Source organism: Diadema antillarum, unplaced genomic scaffold (assembly GCF_040938485.1).
Source record: "Diadema antillarum isolate AM-2024a unplaced genomic scaffold, OU_Dant_1.0 seq00000692_RagTag, whole genome shotgun sequence".
NCBI classification, from domain to species: Eukaryota; Metazoa; Echinodermata; class Echinoidea; order Diadematoida; family Diadematidae; genus Diadema; species Diadema antillarum.
The window spans coordinates 552,049-559,891 of NW_027271597.1; positions in this window are offsets into that span (position 1 = coordinate 552,049).

Consider the following 7,843-nt stretch of genomic DNA (forward strand, 5'->3'; position numbering starts at 1 on the left):
AGCAGATGGTGCATGACAGCAAAGGGGATGGAGTGGGTTCTTAATCAGGGTTCAATCAGTACTGATCGTTTAGAAATCAGTATCCATTTTCAGTCTTGCAGCTTTATTACAGTTTTAAGCTTTGCCAGTATTTGATGCCCCTGGTAATATCAACTTTTTTTCTCTCTCTCTCTCTGTTGAACACGATATAAACGGTATAAACACGATAAACCAAGAACAACGTCAACCGTCTTGTATCATCATCAATATCCGAATAAACTTTGTGTGTGCTTCTGCATAGAGTCAATAAAAAGCAACCAGCTGTTCCCTCCCAAAGTTATTCCAAATGTAATAAATCTGTCCTGTCTGTTGAAAACGTATGCCGACAAAAATACCAAATAAAACTCCTATCATTACAATAATTGTTACAAAAGATTTTTCATTCATTTTTTTAATCTTCAATTTATTGAAAACCAGACATAGTCACAGTGATGATTGAACATGAACATGAAGCAAATGGATACGAGTCCCCAAGAAGCAGAGCTTGTGAGTGGGGCCCTTTATGAATGGACTTCTCGATTCCAGCTGACCAGCAAAGAGACCCACAACACATAAACATGTAATCTATATATATATATATATATATATATATATATATATATATATATATATATATTATGATGCCATCGTCTCTTAACTGTTTTATTGATTGGTAAGAACTGAAATGTAATTAAAATTATGGTCATAGACGTTGTTTCAGCAACTATACATTTCCCCTTTTCCTTTGAAAGTCATCAACGCCAATGTAATAAAAACGTAAGATAGTATATTCAATGAAAATTATATACGTTTTGACATTCATAGAAAAATAGAAAATGCAGTGAAGAATCGTAAACAAGTCAAAGGGAGAATTAGAAGGCCATGTGATGACATCAGGAAATATTTAATCTTATTCTACTTAAGCTTTATGAAAGAAAATGTGAAACTCAAAAGCCCATAACTTTATCTTACGTCCAATTATTATAGAACATTTACCATCCTAAATGCTAGCTTTAGTAGGTAAAGTTTTAGGAAAGAATAGAAAGGCTTTGCATTTCTAATATCTATATAACAAGAATGTGCAATGAAATTGCGATTTTCAGTTCGCTGTTCTATGATACCATGTACATACTAAAGGTTACAGTTTCATTAATACAAAGTAATGATATGCTTCTAGAAACATATGATAACCACAAAACAACATACACACGCCAATACAACATACCATGCATATTTGTGTATCGATAAAGTCGCGTGCAGGTAATGTACCTATAACAACAACAAAAAAAGACAAATAAACCAATTTCACAAGTATAACACAAAAAAGTATCTTACATTCTGACGTTCTATATGGACGTTGATTACTTACTGTATGTTAATTCTTACATTCATTAGAAACATTAACACAAAAAATAAAGCAATTTAGTATAGATTTAGAATGCTGTATATACTAACGGTAAAGCGTGACAACGTTGTCCCCCCCCCCCCCGGAAAAAAAAAAGACTGCTAATAAAGGGGAATAAGTGGCTATCGAGTTTCCTGATTTTAAACCTCGTTTTGTTCTGGTTTTTGTTCTTTCAATATCTCGCTCAGATGCAATATTTCTACAGTCGAACATAAAACTCGCTGCTTCGCATGACTGTGTCAATAAAAGATATCAGAAAACATTTTATGAGCACATATTTTTCTTGTGCAAGAGTAACATCTCAAATAACATATACCAAAGCTATAGTATTTTCTCATCCACGTCAAGGAAACGTCGAAAAAAAAACATGAATGGAAAGGGACACATGTGTGTGAGCAGTGTGTGCGGGCTACGGCAACGTCTAAATGAACGAGAACGAGGCGTGTGACTCATTCCATCAACATTACGTCGAATTAAATGGTCATTCGTGATCATCGCTCGATGAGCACAAAATTGCTTTATTCAATAAAGTTTGGCAGATTGCAGATTCCCCATTTCATTTTTTCCCCTTTATATCCCTCTGTGTCTTCTTGAGACTGGTTAAATGATGTTCTGGATTTCGCTTCCAATGCTATTAGAGGCGTGATTATTGAGATGGATACGGGAAAACTAGATTAAAAGTATTAAATAGAGCAGTAGTTTGGTCGACACCTACGAGACGCTGCGATATGAATGGATTCACAGAGCACTGCAGGCTATTCTAAATAGACGCTTACTAAAAAGTTCAACCAAAGACGTCAGTCATGATTTTTGCAGTCCCTCATGTATCGCCGATATTATTTCATGTTCTTTAGAATCTGATTCTATTACTTGAAGTTTCCCAACTAAAGGTATCATCGTTGGTTGTTTAATGTAATATCCCGTTTTCATTTTGCACATGACATAATTATCATATTAATTCATCTATTCATGTACAAACATAATGATATATTCCTTCACATATTGCTGATATCATTTTCTGATCTTTACAATTTGATTCTATTACTTTTTAAAGTTTCCAAGCGAAGGTTGATCAAAGTAATATCCCGTATTCATTTTCCGCATCACAAAATTTATTACATATATGTATATATGTATATATATATTTATATATATATATATACATATATGTATATATATATATATATATATTCATTGATTTATTTATCTATATATATACAGATACATATGTTTACATATAGGACATTACATATATGTATATATATATATATATATATATATATTTATCTACTATTTTTCTATTTATTTATTTATTTCATCTATCTATCTATCTATCTATCTATATACATATGTTTATAACTTATTATGTGCTTTGTTAGATTGTCTGAGGAAGCTGGTTATCTACATCATTATCACACACAATGTGTCTTAAAAGGAGTTAGCAAAAAAGATAAATCCATCCATTTCATGGCATCATAAAAGCATTTCATTACTGAGTGAGAAATGAGATAAACAGACCACTAATCACCTCTCGCTATAACAGAGCGATTAAAGTCGGAGGCATCAACTCTACGCAAGGGATTAAACCAGTACGTGGGTACACCAAAATGGTCTCCCATTCACTTGGGAGCGGTTTCCTCTTTCGGAAAGCTAATCATTCTAAGGTCAGGTCCTTATTTTTCGCCCCCTTATTTTTCAGATTAACAGATGCGACGTCGCGGGTAATTCTGCGTAAAAATCAGGCTTATAACTTTCCTATCCGATGCAGCAACTTTGGGCCTCCGAGATAATGCTAGTATATAGTACCCCAGCATACAATAGGGAATATCAGAGCGGCTCCTAGCTGGCGGTCGCCGCCTGAAGTTCCCCGTGCGTCAAGGACCTATATCGGTATAGACATTTCTCGCATGCTGTGACGATCGCATGAAATGTTTACCTCCGTGAGTTAAAAGAGAAAATGGATGTTTTCATCATTGTGTGTGTACGAGACGCTCCTCGGAAGGGGCGCTTCAGCCTATTCACCTGAAAGAGGGGAAAGTGATCAGTGTATAAGATCCTTATTTACTTATCATCACGCCTAATATCACCTGATGAAAGGAGGCACAATTTTATGAACAAACATGTCTAAGGTGACGCTTGTGGGCAGGCTATAGAATTACTCCAGAATTATGAAGAGTAAGCAATATTTGGAGAGCGAGGGGATCGCGCGGTAAAGCACTTTGTTGTTCAAACAAGGAACATTAACGCGTTTGTGAGACTGGCATGACTGTTTTGATCAGTTTTCCCCGGAAGGGGCAAATTCATTTGTTTCGTTTCATTTGCGTTGACGAAAAAAAAAGACAAGAAAAGAAAAGGCCCTAAACGATTATATATATGTTTTCCAAAACAAATCCCATCGACCGAATATTAGTCTATAATTATTGGATAGATGAATACACGTTCTCAATTATAGAGTTCAGAAATTTGATGCCGTTTTTTAACATCTTTTGTAAGTCATGTCCGTATTTGTGTGCGTAGATTTCTATAAGGTTATATAGGTGTGTTTAATTTTAGTTATTCCTTTTATTTTCATCATTTTTGTGGCTGCCAATTCATTTCAGTAGTATGCCGTATTTTTTGGTCGCCAATCATAATAGTAATGATGCCGAAGGTAATGATGATAACAATGGTTACAATTATGAAAATAATAGCCATGACTGTAAAAATGATTATAATGATAATAGGGCCTAATCATAGTAATAATATTAATCAACTTCCCACATTCAACAACCATGATTTCTTTTTAAGTCGAGGTGAGGTAACTTTAGTTTTGTCAATTCAGTTCAAATCAATATTGCTATATTTCCAACTGATAAGACGATCAATGAATTACAATGAATTGAATATTTGTATACATAAATAATTGACTAAGTGGTAATAAAACAAACAAACAAAGTCAATCTTAATGCTTCCTTTTCTGTGTAAAATAAAGGGATCACTGAAAAGTAGAACTTGTTTACTGTGGATCAATCAGACTGGAAATTAAGAATTTTTGGTGGATTTCTATTGTTTTTGTAATAGGCAAGAAAGCAGAGATAATAAATAGGGTAGACCAAACGCGCAAGCAAGCAGACAAACACCCACGCAGATAATAATCTCACAATACCTAATCATTTTTTATGTTAGTTGTAGTTTTCGCTGTATATATCACAACACATTCAACCTGTTTCCATAGTGAAGGCGTGGTGTCTCTTCCTTTCCGGTTTTATTTTATAAAAAATATGTAATTTGCGACTATGGTATCAACATGCAAACAATTTACAATAAGGTTAGATTCATAACTATGAGCACAAGCCTTGATGTTATTTGGCTGAGGAATCTTTAAAATTTAAATACAATTGTATCTCCACGCGTGTTTTGATGATATTGATTTATCCATTCTTTCATATATTTATTCATTTTATTTAAGCAATACCTATATCCTGATCTATTCACTCATCTTATTCTTTTTCAAATAATTTATACATGATTCGTACAGGATATGATATATAGATAATATAATGTGTTATATACATAATTACACGATATATATATATATATGATACGAATGCATTCGTTATGAAAGATATTCGTCCGACACCAGATGCTTATATACTGAAGAGAGTAAAAAAAAAAAAAATACGGTGGAAATTTTAATGACAATATTCTACTCGGACCAGGCCACTCCGGCGCCAATGACCATAGTCATTATCTGACCATTGTGACGTCACGCCATCCTGAGACGGAATGGAATGCACTTAGCAGTTGGATTTTGCCATGAACTTTTTGAGAGATCGTGTTACTTAATTGAAATAAACTGCAGAATAAGTGCTTAGGAGACAATTCACGAGAAATCAATTAATATTGATCTCCGCAACATTACTGAATTAACAGTATGACAACCAAATGACAACATGTATATTGTTATGAAAATGGCTAAAAATGAAGATATTTTTTTTTCCACGAGGGGTCCACACTCTACAAGCACTTGACAAGCATTGTCTTTTCAGTAGGTCCCTCCGTTCGTCACACAGTGCATTTTGATATTTCACTTGATTTCATTTTACTTCAGTCTCCTTACAATACATCGTTACTGTAAATTTACAACTATTGTTATTTACTCTGTTCAATTCACATTGCTTTGTTTACATGATTTCTGTCACTAAAGAAAGTGAGATGCAGATTATGTTATTGTCGAAAAACGGAAATATATTTGAATTTGAATTTGAATTTTGAATTTGAATAGTGGATAGGCGTTATTCTGGGTTTGCACTTCCGACTTAATAGATTATATATTCTTTGGCTTTTTTTTAAAGCAATAGTATAAATAAGACGAATATATCTGTTTCCCAGGAAGCAAACAGGCTAACAAATATTTCATTTCATTCTTCATTTCATTTCCCACAAAAGTATAAAATAAAATAGTGTACAATGACTGTCAGTAATAAATTGCAAAGTTCGAGGAACTATACTGGCGAAAGTGTTGTCCATATCGTTTGACTAGTGAGCCCTGGCTTCCGATGGCTTGAATCCAAGGGGATTAGGACACATTATCAGGTAAAAATGAGATTTTTAATCTTGATGACAAGATTTGCAGAAGAAATTCAAAGAAGAAACACACACATCCAATCTTGAAGAAGGTAACAGATATTTGACATTTCCATGAATTATCAGCCTCCATGTTTTGTTTTCTTTTTCTTTTTTGCTTTGTTTTGTGTGGTGTGTGTGTGTGTGTTTTTTAAACAGGAAGAACTGACAATTATTAGCTTCTCAACAATGTAATAAAAATGTAAAATGAAATTAGGCAAAGTCAGGCACGTCAATATTACCGACAGTGGAGTTATTCACGGTCTCAATATGATATAGTTGTCACACTATGCTAGACTGTCGGACCCATTTAGACTTAATGTGCTATTCTGGTGCATAAGTAAACATAATCATCACACACTATATGCCTATAACCACCGATTATCTACTGATTACATTACGTACAGTAATCTATCAATTTCACGTTTCGCTGTTGTTTTCGTGGTCTTTTGTCAGTTTGATCATTCTCGTGTAGCTGATTGCTTGACTTTTTTGGGGGGGATGTCATAGTTGAAAATGAGCTTTTATCATCTCTACGCAGGTTAAAATACCATCATGAAAAATATTACTCGTTGATAATTTTGTTTGATCACTAAAATATGTTTACGGTACTGTATGCACACGTAATGGAATTATTGGTGTTGCTTATCTGAGACGCTATGAAGTTAATATTCCTGAGAAATATCAGTGTACACGGCCAAAGGGTTAGCGTTCGTGCACGGTAGATCACAGGGAAAAAAAAGTGAAAATCATCAATATCAGCTTTTCCGCGAGTCTGTAATTAACAGCAGTTTAGCAAAACCCATGCTTCATTTAACATACCGAATAAGTCCTGATTAATCAAAGCTAAGCAATACGCCAGGATTATTAGCATAATGAGATTAATCTCTTCTCACTCTCATCATATATATTTCCCCCTCTCTCTCCCAAACCTCCTCCCTTTTCATGAAGAGGCAATGCTCCTGTCTTTTTCCCCCCTTTTTTCCCCGCCGTTGGTGTAAAAGGAGCGACAGGCTTAATGTAAGGGGGTAATTACGCTGATTACCTAGACCTGTTATCCGGGAAAAACTCGTAGCGCTAAACTGTACGTCCAACCTCCTTAGCCAAACTCCACGGCGCCCGCTAATGAATTAAATTCGGAGAGCGAAAACCCCCCGTGCTGTACCCCCGCCGAGTCCGCACCGTATGCCAGCCATTTCAGCGAGCGCGAGCCAATTCCAGCGAAGCACAAACCCACCAAGAATAAATAGTAGAGGCCTGTAGATTGAAAGCAGCGAGCTCTCTACCCGTTGAATGGTATAACGCATATTTGAGAGGGACGGTGCGCCGCGAGTTTGTCTCGCCGGTGGTTGCCCGTACGGCGCTCATGCGTGGTGCAATGATGTATCACTTGCTTTTGCCATTCGTCAAAATTAAATTCTCTTTATCAAAACAAACGAACGGGCTGGCGTGCGCATAGCGGGACACTCTCACTGTGCCTTGCTGACATTTTTTGTGTGAAGACTGCAAAGAAAGAGTAGTAAAGATGCATTTGAATTATTAATCACTCCAACATGGCTTTACATTAATAGTGTGTGTTGTGTTTTGATAGTACAGGTATTTTTTTGTTTTGTTTTGTTTTTAAGTTTATGGCGAGATCTCACAAACTGAATGCAAGGGATTAAGATTTGTTCACATCTATTAAGAAAAATAATGTTGAAGAAATCGTGTCATTTTCAGAACATAATTACATGCAACGTCACAAGAACAATTATAAGATCACGGACTTGCAGTCGTTAAATAGTATTGACTACACTTGGTGTATTTCCGGAGCAT